This window comes from Prionailurus viverrinus, chromosome A1 (assembly GCF_022837055.1).
Source record: "Prionailurus viverrinus isolate Anna chromosome A1, UM_Priviv_1.0, whole genome shotgun sequence".
Taxonomy (NCBI): Eukaryota; Metazoa; Chordata; class Mammalia; order Carnivora; family Felidae; genus Prionailurus; species Prionailurus viverrinus.
Genome location: NC_062561.1, coordinates 68,752,640 through 68,772,500, shown reverse-complemented (window position 1 = coordinate 68,772,500; position 19,861 = coordinate 68,752,640). Strand labels below are relative to the sequence as shown.

At 39.3% G+C, this 19,861-nt stretch overlaps 1 protein-coding gene across 1 annotated transcript in view; it reads right to left on the bottom strand.

The window, feature by feature from the left end:
* Positions 1–19,861, bottom strand: part of HS6ST3 (heparan sulfate 6-O-sulfotransferase 3) — a 659,800-nt gene that overhangs the window by 142,005 nt on the left and 497,934 nt on the right. The window lies entirely within an intron of this gene.

Here is a 19,861-nt window from a genome sequence, read left to right as displayed (position 1 = left end):
CAGCCCTTTTCATTCATTCTCATATCAGCCTTTAAATAGGATTTTCTTTGAAGAATTAGTCTCCTGTGAAGAAAATATATTAGAAAATCAATTCATTAGTGGCACATAGTCCATGATGGAACATAATAGGGATGATACTAAAAAGAATCTAGATTAATTTAGGGCTTTGAGTGCCCATCCAAGAGGTGTGGACTTTAGGGCAATAGGGCCAATGAAGGGTGTAATATGGTTAGCGATGTGATCAGTTCTGCTTTTTTGGAAATTAAGTCTAGTAGCATCAGGATGGAGAATGGTTCGCAAGAGATCATGAGAATCTAGAGCAAAGGAGGCCCAGGTGGAGAGAAGGTAAGTTTGACTCTGCAGATGAGAAAGGAAGTCTACACTGTTTTCCCAGATTTGACAAAGAGTATTGGTCGAAAACAGGTGTTATAATTCCTTATTTCACAAAGCACTTGTATCTTGATCAGTATAAAACACATTTTGGGGGACTAATTTTATTTCTAACATTCATGCATCTGAACACATCCAAACAAAATTTACATGATCAAGTGTTATTATTCTTATTCTAGCCCAAATTGTGGAAAACCCATAAAGCAGAGCCAACTGTCTCAATTAGGCAAAGGAAAGAGCTACCCAAATGGCACATTTTGGCAATTATAGGAAAAACCAACCTAATCATAGTAAGTATTTCCTGCCATTTTAAAGATGTAAAAACTGAGGCCCAAAAAACCTATGTACCTCATCCCAAGTCATAAAGCTAATGAGTGGTGAAGACTGCATTCCAAATCATGTTCATGTAATTCTGAAGCCATCACACTCTTTCTCCTTCCTCTACCACCTACCTATGTGCTTCCCACTCTTCCCTATTATTTCTCATCATGTCTATGATTCTAGAAAGGACTTTTCTGAAGTATAAAGTCTACAGGAGATTTAAATATCCCTGTAGTGGGTAGAAAATTATGCCCAGGGTTGAAGGATGGGACGGTTGCTCCAAGATGGTGGGTCAACTCCTAGTGCAACAGTCTTTAAAAGTTGTCCATGGGGACCCATGTCTTTGCATGACCAAGAGCTATGGTTTAAACCTCTTAGGAATATGGTGGTGCTTAAACCTTCCTCAGCTGTGCTAACATATTGTCTACACCTCTGTTGAAACACATTTCACTGTACTCAGGTAATAGAAGTGTCCTCTCCCCTTTGTCCCAGACTGGAGTGCACTGAAGTGTCTTGCTTCATCTCCGGGTAGGAAGACCCTGATGTGCCCCCACCCCAGCCTGGCTTGTAATAACATTTAATCTGAACTCACTCTCCCTATCCTCTCAGCAGAGTCCTGCCATCTCATATAGCTTACAAATGTACAGGAGGATTGCCAGGTTACATTTATCACACCACAGGGCTTCTAATGCAATATGATACCTTTTAGGTTAGGGCAAGGGGTTGCTAGGCCATGCCACGGTGAAGTGGCAAGATTCCCACCATGAAGCACAGAAGTCAGTGGGGGGAACCAAGGAGTCTGTGGTAGGCAGCTTGGGTCAGTTGTCCCCCAGAAAGAGATGCTAGGATAGGTGCGGGGTCTTTCGTAGGAAATTTCCCATCCATAAACACTGGCGTCTCCAGAGGACGAGCCTGTCCTGGAGCACTGTGTTGGATGGGCTCGGAGGCTCTTCCCTCCTAACCCGGAACCGGGTCCCTGTCCTCCAAACCGCTTGCATTCCTTCCCCATTCTTCTCTCACCTCTGCGTTTCGGTTTGAAATATGGCACTTTGGGGTCTTGGGCACACCGTTTCTTATTTTTCTCCAATTCTCCCAAAGATTCTAATGCCTTCAAGGCCAGGACCTGTTTTCTTGGAACTTTTGATCCCATTATTGTATCTCAGCCCATACCAGATCCTTAAATGTTTGATGAATGAATGTGCGATATCTACCTTAAAGCAAGAAACGGCAAAGAAGGATCTGCTGCTCACAGCTGTTGCCACAGTAACCAGCAGGTGACCTCCCTAAAAGAAGGCATCTGTGGGGGCAGAAAGCTAGGAAACAGTAGCATTTCAAGTGAGTCCTCACAGAAAAACAAAAAGGAAGCACTGACAAAGACTGGGAAGCAGCAAGGTGCTGAAGGGTAAAGTGTCTTTGGCTCTGCCTTGTGGCAATAGCGGAGGGTGGGAGGGGGCTTGAACGTTGGAGTGGGCATGTGTGGGGAGAGGGGTGGGGGAGGGGGCAAAAAGCTCCCAAATAAAGGCATCCAAACATGCACGTGCGAATGTGTCTGTGTAATCCTCTCACACCGAGAATCTGTGTAACTGCTGGTGTGGGGGTTAGTGAGAAGTCCATGGTCAGCGCTTTCAGGGTGAGGCAGGAAGGGATGCTGTGGTGTGCTTTAAACAAGCCCGTTAAGAGCTTTTCAAAGTGATGCTCATGTTTCTCATCATTAACTAATGAATTAACTAGTTCAGTCGTCCTCAACTTTTGACTGTTACATTAAGATGGCTGGATGCTAAGGGGCACTTGTACCTCAATGTTTATAGCAGCACTCTCAACAATAGCCAAATTATGGAAAGAGCCTAAATGTCCATCAACTGATGAACGGATAAAGAAATTGTGGTTTATATACACAATGGAGTACTACATGGCAATGAGAAAGAACGAAATATGGCCCTTTGTAGCAATGTGGATGGAACTGGAGAGTGTGATGCTAAGTGAAATAAGCCATACAGAGAAAGACAGATACCACATGTGTTCACTCTTATGTGGATCCTGAGAAACTTAACAGAAACCCATGGGGGAGGGGAAGGAAAAAAAAAAAAGAGGTTAGAGTGGGAGAGAGCCAAAGCATAAGAGACTCTTAAAAACTGAGAACAAACTGAGGGTTGATGGGGGGTGGGAGGGAGGGGAGGGTGGGTGATGGGTATTGAGGAGGGCACCTTTTGGGATGAGCACTGGGTGTTGGATGGAAACCAATTTGACAATAAATTTCATATATTGAAAAAAAAAGATGGCTGGATGCTATCATCCTGTAGATACTATTAAGATGCTCAGGACATCAAAGACAAGTCCTGGTCCCATCCAACAGCCTAATAAGGAAAAGAGGTTGGTATCTGCAGATTATATCCCTATGTGGAAGTTAAATTAACAAGCATAGAAGAACTTTGCAAAGGCCAGCCAGACAGAGGAGGGTGTGGTGATTAAGAAAACAGAGCCATTGTCCTGTCTCCTCTGGTCCCTACAGGAGTGACCTCTTTGTTCTATGACTATGCAAGGAAACAGATGCAATTTTCCTATCATCCCCACACTCAGGGTGAGTTCAGGGTTGACATTTTAATAAATTGTTTTATAGATAACAAAAGCTTTGAAATTCTGCTTTCTTTGTTTCCTCTTCTGAATGCTATGAGGGTTGCACAAATAGCTGAATTGTTAAGAAAAACAAATAAACGATGAAGTGTACAGTGTGGTAATTAATAGATGGACAGTTAATGAGATAAATTGGAATCGAAATCAGAGGAACTCTATATCATTGTCAGTTCTTCATGTTGCTTTTGAGGTCAGAGAGCCCATCTTGCTTTTAACTGGTTTTAAGTATTAGTCAGAATGCTACAATAATGTATTACAATGGTATTAGCAAATATTATAGGCCCAAGTCCTCAAAATATTTCTGCACCTTAAAGAATTCAGTATGAAACAATAAATAAATAAGTGTTTTGACCAAGTACAATATTCACTTAAATTTGAAACGAGATTTATGTGAATCTAGCATGACTCAAGTTCTCAAGAAGAAAGATGTAATCAAATATTTACAACACAATGTCATAAGATATATAAGAGAATTGAGTGCAAAATGATCTGGGCACGGAGTTGCTAATAATATCCTGAAAATAAATCTCTTTTAAAAAGAAATACAGCACAGGGAATGAAAATGACACATAACCTTCTCATTTTAATTTTTCTTGAACAACAAAAATGTGTGGTATACATACATACATACATACATACATACATACAATATATATGCATATACAGTTGACCCTTGGGCAACACAGATTTGAACTGCATGGGTCCATTTGTAGGTGAATTTTTTCAATAATTACACTGCAGTACTGTAAATGTATCTTTTCTTCCTTACAATCTTCTTAATCATTTTCTCCAGCTTACCTTACGGTAAGAATACAGCATATAATACACATTATATACAAAATATATGCTAATTGCCTTAATTGGTAAGGCTTCTAGTCAGCAGGCCATTAGTGGTTGTTTTGGAGGAATCAAAACTTATGCACAGATTTTTGACTGCACAGGGTGTGTTGGTGCCCTTATCCCCCACATTGTTCAAGAGTCAACTGTACACACACACACACACACACACACACACACACACACACATGCCTAACTGAACTTTAAAGTACCAAGAAATGTCTTATCTTACATTTTATTGTGTCTTTCTGGGTAGAGAAAATATATCCTATCAAAATGCAAACTAATCCACATAACCTGCTTTAATCCAAAAACGGACTCTCGGAACAACAACAACATAGATGTTCTCCTGCTTCACCTCTATTTACTGTAATCCAAGACCCAGGGATGTGGCAAACAACTTTTCCTTTTAATCTGAAAACCTCCCTGACCACCCAAAGAGATGACCCGTGCCCTACCTGTGAGATTGGCTGTAGGCATCGCCATGCAGTATTTGAGAAAAGGCAAATACAATGTCAACTTTTCTTTATTGACTATGACCTTGCCTGTTGTCCTGCTTCTAGTTTACTCAGAGAGATTTTCCACCTAACAGAACCTGCTGACCACCACACCCAAGGAGAAGGTGCTGGAAAAAATCAAAATAACTTTCTGAGGAACAAATCACAGCCATCTAAATTACTCCTTTGACAGAGTAATGGATCTTATAGATGAAAGAGAACACAAGGTGTCATTTATCTTGACTTCACAAGACTTGTCAACTTTTCTTGGTCTTTTCTGAAGAACACAATCATAAATAATTTAGAAAATTATGACTTAGACCTCAAAACCTTTAAGGGAGACAACTACAACCTGGGAATGAGGACTTTAAAAAATAATAGTTACCTGGGTCTCCTGGGATGGAATGGGAATCATAAAGCAATTTGTCAGGGAAATTTATGGAGCCCGGTACTACCTATAATTGATATGAGGCATTCATTTCTTGGACAATTCAACTTAATTCAATTCAGCAAAAATACATTTGTTTAATGGAACTGTAATGGGGTTGAACACTGCCCTGGGCGTGTCAGTGATGGTGTTTACAGCCCTGAGAGTTGGCTTCTGGTTCAAGAAGCTCTGCTTGTTGCCAGTGTGTGGTATTTTGCTACAGCAAGCAGCCCAAGCAGACTAATACAGAGCTCTGGGCCAAGAGGCAGCCCTGGGTCCTCTGCATTGCACAGGTGGCTCTGACGGGACCAGGGATTCGCAATAGACACCAGGGTAACTCATCTAGAAGGCTGAATGGCCCTGTATGGTGGCCAAGAGCACAGCTCTCTCTGTGCAACTGGGCAATGATAGAGAGCTACACAACCAGGCTGGCTCCTGGTGGATTTGCACTGGTGGGTGCAGTGGATTAATAATCAAAATCTAAAGAAGGTACAGTGCACACAGAAAAAAGTGACAGTACAGGGAGAGATCATGTGGGGTATCAGTGAAAACTGAACAGAGAGGTTAGTCCTTCAAGTTGCTTCAGACAGATTTCCAAATCTGATTCCAATCTTCATTTAGCCTTATAATAATCTCCTCTGCCTCACTCCTTGTTTTCTCTCCTTCCTCCCTTCCTTCCTCCCTCCTTCCCTTCCTCTTTCTCTTTCTTTCTTTCTTTCTTTCTTTCTTTCTTTCTTTCTTTCACTGAGAATATTTAAGTCCTATTCTCTTAGCAAATTTTAATTACACAATACAATGATGTCAACTCTAGTCACCATGATACACATTATATCCTCAGACCCTATTTGTTATAGCTAAAAGATTGTACCCCTTTACCAACCTCTCCCTATTTCTTCCATCTCCCAGTCTCTGGCCACCATGTTTCTACTCTGTTTTCATGAGTTTGACTTTTTTTTTTTTTTTTAAGTTCCACATATAAATATAAGTGATACCATGCCAACGTTGATCTTTCTCTGTCTGGTTTATTTCACTTGGCACAATGTTCTCAAAGTTCATCCATGCCGTTGCAAACGCCAGGATTTCCTTCTTTCTCACATTGAATAATATTCCATTGTATATATACCACAATTTTATCTGTTCATCCACCAAAAGATGTTTAGGTGGTTTCAATATCTTGCCTTTTAATAATGCTACAGAGAACCTGGGAGTGCTAATATCTCTTTGAAATCCTGTTTTCATTTCCTTTGGACATATACCTAGAAGTGGGATTTCTGGGTCATATGGTAGTTGTATTTTTGATTTTTTGAGGAACCACCATACTCCTGTCCATAGTGGCTTCACCAATTTACACCTCCACCAATACTTATCTCTTGTCTTTTTGATGATAACCATTCTAACAGATGTGAGCTGATACACCATTGTGGTTTTGATTTGCACTTCCCTGCTGGTTACATAACCATAAACACTTTTCTGTAACTGGAGGTCCAGGAGAGACTTGATCTTACATGGCTTTTGAAATTGGAAAAAAAAAATGTTTTTTGGAATTTGAAAAAAAAAATTTTTTGGAATTGGAAAAAAAAATGTATTTTCTCTTATAAAAAGTGGGACCTTTCATTCTGCAAATATGAGAAAGCTCCTTCCTATTTTACCATTTTATTCTTGAGGAAGCCCTACATTCAACAAAATAACCAAAATACTCTTTCTTTAGAATGAGATAGACAATATATATTTTAGAATTTATATATATGTGTGTGTATATATATATATATATAGTTATACATATATATACACATATATATATAGTTATACATATATATATATACATATATATATTAGAAAGAGAGAGAACTTGTATATATTTAGAAAATAGTAAAGAATAATTCCCTCTCAAAATTAGAAAATAATAGTTCTTAAAAAATACAGTTCTTGATTTTTTCAAATTGAGATTTAGCTTCAGATTCAGGGATATCTAATTTATATAATTAAATGTATACTTAAAATTACAGCTTATACTAGGGGTGTGTGTTTGTGCATGTGTTGGTTTTTGTTTGCTTTTTATATTCTTGTCCAAGTAGTAGCTTCCCAACCATCAAGAGTAGAGACTGAGCTCCTGTGATGAAGGCATGCAGGCCTGAATTTCTCTGCATCTTATACTGGAAGAAGGCTGGGCCCAGCATAGCTAAAGCTAGAATGGATTACTTGGATGCTAAATTTACTGTTATTTCAGATGAAGCGTAAACATGGTAAGTTGAATCAAGGCATGTAGCTCTACTTTCTCCTGAAACATGATGTTTAAAAACAGTAAAACAGTAAAGGGATAAAAAAGGCATAAACTCACAAGGATATTCCATTTGGGAACAGAAAAGGAAACAGTAGCAAGTAAAAGGAAATCAGCACAAGTTCTGAGAGCAGAGCTGAAATCAAGTCTGTTGGGGGTGGAGGGAAGGGAGGAATGGAGAAAGCAGAAGTGAGCGGGTGAGCACGTACTGATCCCAAGAAGGCTCAGAAGTTGGAGGGGCCATGTTTCCAAGGTTCTTCCTTGTCTTAATAAAGGAATGTGGAGTTTCTATTGAGACTAAATCAGAGCATATGAACTCAGGAACAATGAGTCCATCTGAGGGCCATGGAGAACGAAGTGAAAGACTGCTCATGAATGGTGAGAAGCCAGCCTCTTTACCCATTCAGCTCGCACAATACTAGCAGCTTGGCTCACACATCCCAGAAAAAAGAGGGTTTCTCTCTAAGAGCAAGGACCACCTATAGGAAAAACAAAAAAACAAAAAACTTATCGAAACTGACACTTGGAGGTCACCCAGCAAAAGAGCTTTGTCATCACCTTATAAGTGTTCATTACCTCACCACTAACTTTGAGCAAACATTCAGACATTTGAAGAAATCTTCCCACATAAATGAGAGAGGTGGGGCACCTGGGTGGCTCAGTCAGTTAAGCATCTAGCTGTTGATTTAGGCTTAGATCATGATCTCATGGTTTGTGAGTTTAAGCTTGGGATTTTCTCTCTCTCTCTCTGCCCCTCCTCATTCGTGCATGTGCACTCTCTCTCTCTCAAAATAAATAAACATTTAAAAAACGAGATAGGTAGAAACAAACAGATTTTTTAAAGCCTTGGAAGAAAAAGAGATGAAACTAAAAGTTAAAAAAAAAAAAACTAATTAAAAAATCCAGAGGGTGCCTGGGTGTCTCTGTCGGTTAAGTGCCCCACCTTGGTTCAGGTCATGATCTTGGGGTTTATGAGTTTGAGCCCTGCATTGGGTGCTGTGCTGACAGCTCAGAGCCTGAAGCCTGTTTCAGATTCTGTGTCTCCCTCTCTCTCTGCCCCTCTCCCACTTGCTCTCTGTTTCTCTCCATCAAAAATAAAGAAACATTAAATTTTTTTTTCAAAAATCATCAGAGATGAGAAAATATTGTGGTCATGAAATAAGAATTGGAGGCTATAAAAGTGAGGAAAAGTATTATTAGATATTAATATTTTAATGTGAGAAATGTAAAATATCAATAGGAAGGTTAAAGGATCTAAGTTGAAAGCTCTCAGGAACTGGAGCAAAAAGTCCAAGGACCAGAAAACACAAGAGAAAACATAAGCATCCAGAGAATTCACGTGGAAGAACTAGGAGGTTCCGCAACTGACAGGTAGGAATTCTTGACAAGGATCAGGAGTGCACTGGAGAAAAAAGTTCAAAGAATCAATAAAATAGCCCTGAAATCAAGGACATGAGTTTCTAGATTAAATTACCCACCAAGTGCCTACGAAGCAAATGACTGACAGAAACTAACATCAAAACACATCATTTTGCAGTTTCAAAAGGGAAGATTCTATTAGCTTTGAGCAATAAAATACCATTTACCTTCTGTGGATGGCTGAGTAATGGTTACCCAAAGATATCAGTTCCTAATTCGGAGAACTGTAAGTTTGGAAAAAGTGTTCTTGCAAACGTGATTAAATTAAGGCTCTTGAGATGGGGAGGTTATTCTGGATTATCCCAGTAGGCCCTAAATGCAACCGTGAGTGCCCTTATAAGAGAGAGGCAAAGGGGAAATTAACACACACAGAAGAGAATGTAGATGAAGTGGAGACAGGCTTGAAGATGCTGGCCTGATGTATTTCAAGGACTGCTCATTTCCAGCACCGGATTCCCCCGGACTCCCCAAGAGGATTGATAGTGGCAATTCTCTTCTGCTGAATCTATACTTAATCACAAGGATGCGCCCTGGGTCCATGTCCTCAATAGGACAACTGCCATAAAGGAGTCCCAAGTGTATCAGTTTCCTACAGCTGCTGTAACAAAGTACCACCGACTGGATGGCTTAAACGACAGAAATCTCTTTTGTCACAGTTCTGGAAGCTGGAAGTGTGAGACAAAGACGTCGGCCGAGCTAGTTTCTTCTGAGAGCTCTCTCCTTGGGTTGTAGACAGTGTCTTCGCCCTATGTCCTCACGTGGTGTTGCCTCTGTCTGTGTCCAAATTTCCCTGCTTCTAAGAATACTAGGCTTATTGGATTAGGGTCCACCCTAATGACCTCATTTTAATTTAATTCCTCTTCAAAGAAGCTGTCTCCACAAAAGGAGAAATGTGGTTCAGAAACGCAGCATATAAATTTTGGGACAGGCACAATTCAGCCCGTAATGCCACATTATAATTTACTCAGCCTTAAAATATTTTTATCAAAATGACATCTAAAAACAAAATAATAGTTTCAAAAGTTAGAGTATTACATAACTTAAAAAAAAATGTTTCTTTATTTTGAGAGACAGAGGGATAGAGAGCGAAGAGGGGAGGGGCAGAGAGAGAGGGAGAGAGAGAATCCCACCCAGGCTCAGTGCTGTCAGTATGGAGCCCAAAGCAGGGCTCAAACCCACAAACCGTGAGATCATGACCTGAGGCAAAACCAAGAGTCTAATGCTTAACCGACTGAGCCACCCAGGAGCTCCTAGAATATTACATAACTTACAGTTAAATTAGCACTCCTTGTCCCACTAGCCCCATCTGTAATATTTGCTCTCCAACAGTAGCCACTTTCAAGTTTTTTTTTCTCTATCCTTTATATCCACATTTCTAAATACATTTTTATACTTCTATTTATTTTTTCATCATAAATATTACGTGTTGGCTCCATAGTGTGGAATGTAAGGATTTTACTCTCTTGTACCCCTTATACACACTTCCCACCAAATGGTTAAATAGTCAATATGTACTTTATTATCACTATGTATTATTCACAGGTGATCCGAAAAGGAATTGTGTTTCCTTTCTCGTGCTGTATTTCGTTTTATATGGGGCTTAAAATTGCCTTCATTTTCCCTAAGTGTTCAGTAAAGCCCTGTTAGAGTTCATAGTCAGTTCTTGTGGCATTGGCGGGTCTGGTCCCAGATATAGGAAGGAATGGCCAAGGAGCATCAGTGGTGGCCCCCGGGGAGGACAGCCATGCCCGGCAGAAAGCACTTATCAGATCTTTGGCTGCATAAACACCACACACAGTCCATTTCTGTTAACTGCTCATTATCCATTTGGCACAAGAGACCCTCTGCCAACGGCCAATGGATTTTTCAAAGAACTAAGAAAATATTTGATTACCTGAGACAAATTCGATTCAAATATCTAAAAAGAATGGTTCAATGTATTATTCAATGAGCCAAATCTCTAAACCTCCTCCATCTTCGCTCATATATCTGGCTTCCCTCCGATGGCCACAGATGAACACTCCCAGCTAGATCCAGGATCAATACTCGACTTGTGGGTACCAGACATCATCCCCTCCCTGGCATTTCCTTTCTCTCTAGCATTTTCATTTCTCTCTGCTACTGAATAATTCCCACTAGTATACATTCTTGCTGTTGGATCTCATACCTTAAAAACACTTATTCTTGAACTCACATTCCCCTCCGTTGCCATCCTGCTCTCTATTCCCTTTTATATTTAACTCCCTGAAAAGGATGTCTGCATTCACCTAGCTCTGCTTTTCATCTGGCATTGTCTCTTGAATCTACCTCAAACAGACTTTGTCCCTATTACACCACTAAAAATGACTTTGCCAAGGTCAACAAGGACTTTCTCTCATTTGACCTCCCAGCAGCATCAAACACAGCTGGCCACTCCCATCTTCTTAAAGCATTTCTTTATTTGGTTTCCAGGACACCACATTCTCCTAATTTTTCTATTCATCTCTGGCTTCACTTCTTCTGAATCTTCTTTACTGGTTCATCCCTCTCTTTTCAGACCTCAGAATGCTGAAGTGCCCCGAGGCTCTGTTCTTTTTATATCTAATGCCACTTTCCACATCCACTCCTTAGGTTATCTCATTCAATCCCACTGCTTTGAAAATAATCTATGACTTTATGGCTCTCAAAAGAAATCTCTAGCCTCATTTTTTAAAAATTTTATTAGAGAGAGAGAGAGAGAGAGAGAGAGAGAGAGAGAGAGAGAAAAGGAGAATCTCAAGCAGGCTCCACGTTCAATTCAGAGCCAGATGCGGGGCTTGATCTCAGGACCCTGGGCTCTTGACCTGAGCTGAAATCAAGAGTCAGATGCTCAACCAACTGAATCATCCACGCATCCTTCTCTAGCTTCATTTTGTCCCCTCAACCCTGCATCAGTGTATTCTCTGCTACTTAAACCTCAGTTCCCTGTTCCTCCTCCCAGACACTTGTCTCTCCTTCTCCCCTGTCTTAAGGAACAGCAGCAGCACTGGCTAAGTCAGCGTAACAACTATGATGACAATTTCCTGCTACTTTTGCCTTAGGATGAAAAGTTGTCACAGAAATTTTAACTTGTTAAAAAATTTTTCTTAATGTTTATTTATTTCTGAGAGAGAGGCAGAGTGCAAGAAAGGGAGGGGCAGAGACAGAGGGAGACACAGAATCTGAACCAGGATCCAGGCTCTGAGCTGTCAGCACAGAGCCTGTCGCGGGGAACCCACAAACAGTGAGATCATGACCTGAGCCAAAGTCGGCGCTCAACAGACTGTGCCGCCCAGGTGTCCCCAAATTTTAACATTTTTTAAATACTACTTCTTTCAGAGCAGGATCCAGGGTAAAACAAGGAGATGAGTATTAAAAAAAAAAAAAAATTAAGCGGTAAAGAGAAGAACAGTGTGTCCAAGTGTAGGAAAGTTGAAGAACCACCATCTTATCTTCAGAAATAAGATAAAAAGACAGAGGTTAAACCACTGCTGGAGAGACCACGAGGTGCATGAGAGAGGACTTTCTCCACCCGGATGGGCACTGGCTAGAAATGGGCCACGGAGGAAGGGGGCATACACTGTCCCTCTGAGCACTTATTAGACATGGGTTGGTAACAATCTGCTCTGAAAGATTTCAAGACATGTCCTCCCTGGAGGGAGGAGGAAGAATCCAAAGGCCTCCTGAGGGCCCATATAACTCCTAGATTTACAGTGCACCATTACATTACCACCACGGTTTAGCGACACAGTGCAGTAAACATATAACATTAAGCCAGCCGCCATCTGGACCTTTCTTGGCCTAGGCACACTCAGTAGCTGTCCAGGGTTTACACCTAAGGAGGTGTTCACATATGTGTGTGCCTCCAGCATAGTTCATTATGGTTTTGTTTTATTTTATTTCATTTTATTTTCTCTTAATATACAGTGCCCTTCAAGTTTTCTTTTAAGTCTACCGCAAATAACAGGTTTTAGCACATCAGGTGATATTTTGCTTCCTGAAGCAGTTAAATTAATTTTCTATTACCAATGCAAATGTGTACTTTCCAATTTACCCACTGCACAATAAAACCTAATTTAAAGCAATTAATGTTCATTAATGGCCCCATCTGCATGTTTATCGCTTTATCCTTAAATACTTGAGACATGGTATCCATATTTTATAGCTCACTTCTTATCAGCAAGAATTCTTATCCTCAAGGGTAAATGTAAGACTAATGTGCCAGGATCTCATATCTTTATAAGAAAACTACATTGTCTTTTTTCTTTCTTTTTTTTTTTCTTTTTTCTTTTTAGAGCTGTATGAGTAGGTTGAATGCGCATACTAATCGTACCTACTACCGAAGAAAGTGGGGGGCGGGGTTCTCTCTGGGCACTCACCTCCCTCTCCATCTTCCTTTCCTCAGAACTCGTGTGTCACAGCAGTGAGCGTGCTCTGGCCAGTTCTGCAACCCTCTGACAGGATTTGGCCAGGCATAGGATGGAATGCGGGGACAGCAGCACTGGTTATCTCACCTCGTCCCCTTCAGCAGGGCAACGCCTTGCCCGGAAGGGGCCAGGGGGCGGCGCTTCCTAGAATGTCAGAAGGCGTTCTGAGCATGCGCCTTGATATCAGCCAGGCATCGCTTTGCCACTTAATTGCCTTCGTTGTGTACACTTAAGGATATTGTCTACACCTGTTCCGCATCAGTTTTCTCACTCTGCTTGATTAGGCTTTTCTCAGGACTAAGATAATATGCTAAAAGTGAAAAGATGTGTCGTCAATAAGAGGGTAGCTTTCACCCGACCAGACTGTTGGGTTCAAATCCTGGCTTCACGTCTCACCAGCTATGTGTGCGTGTGAGAGAGGCCTCTCTCTGCCTTGGTTTTCTCATCTGTAGAATGGGCATCATTAATCTATCTCAAAGGGTTCTGGTAAGGATTAAAAGGAGCTAATATGTATAAATAGCTTAAAACAGAGCATGGCAAATAGCAAGGACTTGGTGACTGCTTGGAAAAGAACAAAAGCGGTAGTTAGATGGAAAACAAAAGCCATTTTTATTAAAGGAATTTGTCTAGAGTCACCGTCTGTAGTGATAAATTGTGGTTTCTGAAGTTAGAGACAAGAATCCTGACATAAGGGCACATTGCAGGTGGCTGGTCTCACAATATCTCCCCCACAACCTAGAGGAAGGCATAGTAAGTATCTTTGCTATGACACTATTATGTCTAAAGCCCTGACAGCCAAATGCATGTATAATGCTTGCAAAAAGAAAAAAAAAAAAAAAAGGAAAAAAATCAATAATATGTTTACACTCTTGTAACAAGGAAAGTGAATTCGTTTGGAAGGGATTTTTTTATATAATGTTGCTGAGCCAAGATCAACCCATCTGATTTCTCTATTCCTTAAAAAAAAAAAAAAGAAGAAGAAGAAGAAAGAAAGAAAAGTTAATAAATGTTTCCACACGTGTGATTTCAATGAAATTTACATTTATGAGTCATTATCATTTTGGCGGAAGGCAGAATGATACTCGGCTTGTCACTGGTGGGACAGATGGAGATGGGAGTTTAGGAAGTTGACACACTAGCTGACAGAAACGAGTAAAATTTACGTCCCAACCAACCTAATGGCAAGCAATTATCTCTGAACTAGGATAACAAATGTGCTTTTTTATACTCAAAAGATGACATGCATTTTAGAAGTTTCCAGAAGCCATATTTTCTGTAAAGAAGCAATTGCTTCTGTATTCAACATTTAGTACAAGAGTTTAATTGGATACTGACCCTCTCAGAAGATTTCGTTACAAGTTAAAGTTAGACATTAAGAGAATGGAAAAGTCTACCTAAAGTGGTGGCTACTTTCTGTTACCTATTTCTCTGTTTAAATATGGCCTTACAAACGTGCTTTTACTGGGGCGCCTGGGTGGCTCAGTCGGTTAAGCATCTGACTTCGGCTCTGGCCATGTTCTCGCGGTCCGTGAGTTCCAGCCCCACATTGGGCTCTGTGTTGACAGCTCAGAGCCTGGAACCTGCATCAGATTCTGTGTCTCCCTCTTTCTCTGCCCCTCGTTTGCTTGTGCTCTATCTCTCTCTGTCTCTCAAAAATAAATAAACAAACAAACAAAAAACAAATGTGCTTTCACTTCATATTCAATACTGTTTCTAGACTTTGGCATCAGCAAAATATAAATTACTCTATGCACAATCCATAGGCATACTATTTTGTGAGCATGATAAATAAAACAAATACAAGTGGAAATCTGGTGTTTATCTTGTCTTGAAAGACTATCTATCTTAGTATGAGAAAGGCATTTTTGATTCCACGATTAAATGACATCTTACATAACAAAAAATTGGCAAATGTACTGGTATAAATTCATCACGATGACATTATGTAATTAAAATGTATTGATATAAACCTTTAAGACACTTTAAATGTCTTACAGTGTAAATTTCAAATGCTTGGGCTCATAAATTTATTCTATATAAGAAAGTAACTTAACTAGATGCACTGTCCTATCTATAAATTATATGTCGTGAAACATGATGAAATAGTTACATGAATGACTTTCATTTACTTATTTTCATGAGGGCATAGAATATAACTGCTATTTGATCAAGAAGTAAAATTTTGAAAATTAACTTACATAGAAAGTCCAGAAATACACATTCTTGGCCTATTAGAGATGGAAGTGACCATGCTTATTCTCTAGATCAAATCCCTTAGGTTAGAAATAGTGAAGTTGAGGCTCAAAAATGTTGCTGTCACATCCTAACTGTGATATTAAATAACAGCAATGATACCGATACAATGAAAACATCCTCAGCCATTTAAAAATTAACCATATCTCTGTTTAATAGTCTCAAAATCTTAACCTCACAAAAATATTGGAAAGAAAGGAATACCAGAAAAAAAGAGCATGGATGTGATGTAATCCAATGAATTGATGATGGTGCTGTGACGTCAGAGGGAAGAGCAAAAGAAAGAAATAGGTACAAAAGAAATGATATTGAGCCCTTGCTCTCTGCCAAAATCACCGTAACATAACTTATTCAAAAAAGACTTAAAGTCTGTCTTAACGCTTACTAGTCAGTGTCCTTGGGTGAATCAAGCCCTATGAATCTCTGATCCCATATTTCAAAGTGAAGGTAATAATACCCACCGTTACCGTAGGGAATAAGCGAGATAATGCATGTAAAGTATGAAGTTATTCCTGCAAGACAGTAAGACTATACTGTACCCTTAGATCTTCAGATGGGCTCTGTCACTCACTGCTCATGACCACACCATGATACAAAGTCAGTGGCAGAGCTGGGATTCAAATTTTGTCTCTCTAGTCCCAAACCCAAGCAATTCTCCTGTTTGGCTTCAAGACATTTGTACATGGTCATCCCTCCACTCAGAATTCTCTCCCCACCTCCCTGTCCTACATCTCCAACTGCCTGCTAAATCCTATCCATCCTTCACAATTCATTTTAAATACAACTTTCAGTGAACTATCCCTGGAACTTCCCCTATATGTTCTCTTAGTATTCCCATATTTTTGCTTTGTTGTACTTATTAATAATTAAAGTTAATTACTCTTCTAACTATTTTTAACTACTGTTTCTCTACTAAACTGTATAAATTCCATGAGATCAAGGGCCATTTCTCTCTTGCTGAACATCTTATCTCCGATCCTTGGGAAGGTATTTGGCACAACGTAGGCATTCAATAAAAACTTGCTGGATACATCAGTGAAGGCACGAATGGATAAACAAAGAATGAAAAAGAGCTTTGTATTGGCAAATATTTTTTATTTTGTTTAGTAATGGCAGAATGCTAATAAAGTCCCTGAGGAAGTCAAAGGACTTTGTCCAGGGCAGAAGCAAGAATTGCCCAAGAAAAGGAGGAGGGACGATTTTGACATTTGTAGAAAAGAAGATGGAAAGATCACTGCAGACGTACAAATATCTTCAAAGGATCCCTTCATTGACATGCTATTCTCTGTGAAGTGGGAGGTGGCCTTCACATGTGATTAAGAGAGAGGAGGGAGATGAAGTTTGGAAGAGCTCTGTGAAAAGAACAGAAGGTTCTGAATGAGAGACACAGAACTGCCAGGAGGCATCAAGCATTCAGCCAAAGTTAGAGACCATGAATTTGGAATGTTACCAATTTACACCGGCTTGGGTAGCATTTTCTGCTGCTCAGTTCAGTGATCAGGGTCTTGAAGACAGATGTTTAGATTCAGTATAAAGATGAGGATCAGGAGGAGGAGGAGGAGGAGGAGGAGGAGGAGGAGGATGCTGACAAACATTGACTCACTCCACCAAACACTGTGCAAAGTTGTTTCTACGAATTATCTCATTTCTTATACACACAACATTGTGTATATCCATTTTTTACAGATGAAAATACGAAGACATTTTTATACCACTTTTTAAAGGTATAATTCACATATCATAAAATTCACCCATTGCATATGTAGAATTAAGTGAAATTTATAAATTTACAGAGTTAGCAACCATCATCACAAGTCAGTTTTAGACCATTTCCATCACTCCAAAAAAATTCCCTTGAGCCTGTTTGCACTCAATCCTGCTTCAACCTCCAAACCCAGGCAACCACTGATCTGCTCTCTGTTTGAATAATTTGTCTTTTTTGGACATCTTGTATAAATGGAATCATATAATAGAGAGATTTGTGTTTTGTGTATGCGTGTGGCTTTCTCACTTAAGATAACGTTTTTGTGGTTCATCCATGCTGTAGTATGTATTAGTATTTTGTTATTTTTTTATTGCTGAATAGCATTTAATTATATGGATACATCCCATTTTAAAATTCATAGGCATTGGGATTATTTCCAGTTTGAGACTATTATGATGTTGCTATGAGTGTTCATATATAATTCTTTGTGTGGACATATATTTTTATTTCTTTCTGTAGATCCTGGAGTGGAACTTGGAATTATAAACCTGTCTGGTAAAGTTATATTTAACTTTTTAGGAAACTCCCAAAATGTTTTCCAAACTAGACATGTACTGTCCAGTACCATTGTATATCCCTACCAGAAATGTATATATCAACTGTATTTTCTGTGTCTATTGAGATAGCCATGTAGTTTCTATTCTTTATTCTATTAATATGGTTATTCAATTAGTTAGTTTTCAGATGTTAGTTTTCAAAGTTTTGCACTCCTGAGAGATAAACCCCACATGCTCATGCTATAGAATACTTTGGATATGCCTCTGAATTTTTTTTTGCTAATATTTTGTTAAGAAATTTTGCATCTATATTTCTGAGGGATATCCATTTATAGTTTTCTTGCCATGTTTTTGTCTGGCTTTGGTATCAGGGTAATTGTGGCCTGAAAAAAATTAGGTGAGAATGTTCCCTTTTCATCTATTTTATGAGTTTGTAAAGATTGTTATTACTTTAAACATTTAATAGAATGTACTATTTAAGACAAGAGAGGCAGGACCATTGTGGCAAGATTTTAAATTACTAGTTACATTTCTTTATTATTCTGGACTTTTCGGGTTTTCTATTTCTTCTTGAATCCATCTCAGTAATTTGTAAACACACAATTTTCTACTCACATCTTTATCATTTCCTTCCTGCTGCTTACTCTGGATTTAGTTTGCTTTTCTTTTTCTATTTCTTCAAGATGGGAGCTTAGATTATTGGGATTAGAAACTTTCTTTTTTGGTGTTATAAGCATCTAGAGTTATAAATTTCCTTCTAAGCACTGCTTTAGTTGCACTCAATAATGGTCACCTCTTTTTAGCCTTCATTCAACTCAAAATAATTTTTGATTCCCTGTTTGGTTTCTCCTTTGACCCGTGGGTTATTTAGAAGTCTATTAGTACCCAAATGTTTGGCACACATCTCTTTCTGTTGTGGATATCTAATTTAATTTTGCTGTGGTCAGAAAATATACTTTGCATGATTTCAATTATTAAAAAACCTGTTCAGAGGGGCGCCTGGGTGGCTCAGTCAGTTAAGCATCCAACTTCGGCTCAGGTCGTTATATCATGGTTTGTGAGTTCAAGCTCCATATTGGGCTCTCTGCTTCAACACAGAGCCCACTTCAGATCCTGTCTCCCTCTTTCTGCCCCTCTCCAGTGCTGCTTGCTCCTCTTTCTCAAAAATAAGTAAACATTAAAAAAAAGTATTGGGAATATTGTGTGGCCCAGCATATAGTCTATCCTGGAGAATATTCCATTGCAAAAATGTGTTCTATAGTTTTTGAGTGAGATGTGCCCGAATATCAGTTAAGTAACATTGGTTGATGATGTTGTTCAGTCTTTTATACCTTTGCTGATTTTCTGTTATTTGTTATACTGATTATTGGAGTGGAGTATTTAAACCTCCAACCATTAATTTTTTGATTGTGTATTTCTCTTTTCAAACCTGTTATTTTTTGCTTTAAGTATTGGGGGGTCTTTGTTATTAGATGTGTATACATTTATAATGATTATATCTTTCTAATATATTGACCATTTTAACATTATAAAATGTCTTTCTTTGTTTCTAATGATATTTATTATATTGAGGTTTACTTTGTTTGATAATAATATAACTGCTCCAGATCCATAATGGTTACTGTTTCATGGTGTACCTTTTGTCAACCTTTCTTTTTAAAAAAAATCTATTTATTTATTTTGAGAGAAAGAGAGAGAGGGGGAGAGAAAGAGGGAGAGAGAGATAATGAACCAGGGGAAGGGGAGAGGGGGAGAGGGGGAGAGAGAGAGAGAGAGAGAGAGAGAGAGAGAGAGAGAGAGAGAGAGAATCCCAAGCAGCCTCCATGCTGTCAGTGTGGAGCCCTATATGGGGTTCAGTCTCATGAACAGTGAGATCATGACCTGAGCCCAAGTCAAGAGTCAGACACTCAACTGACTGAGCCACCCAGGAGCCCCTTTTTCCAATCTTTTACTCTCAAGTTCTTTGTGTCTGCATCTAGGTTGCATTTCTTCTAGGCAGTACATAGATATCACAAAACACCAAAGAACACGTGGGTTTGTTTCTTCCTTGATTAGCACTCCAAGGATTTAGATTACAAAGCTAATGAAGACACTCTTTTCCTTAACCAAACAGTTGTGAGAA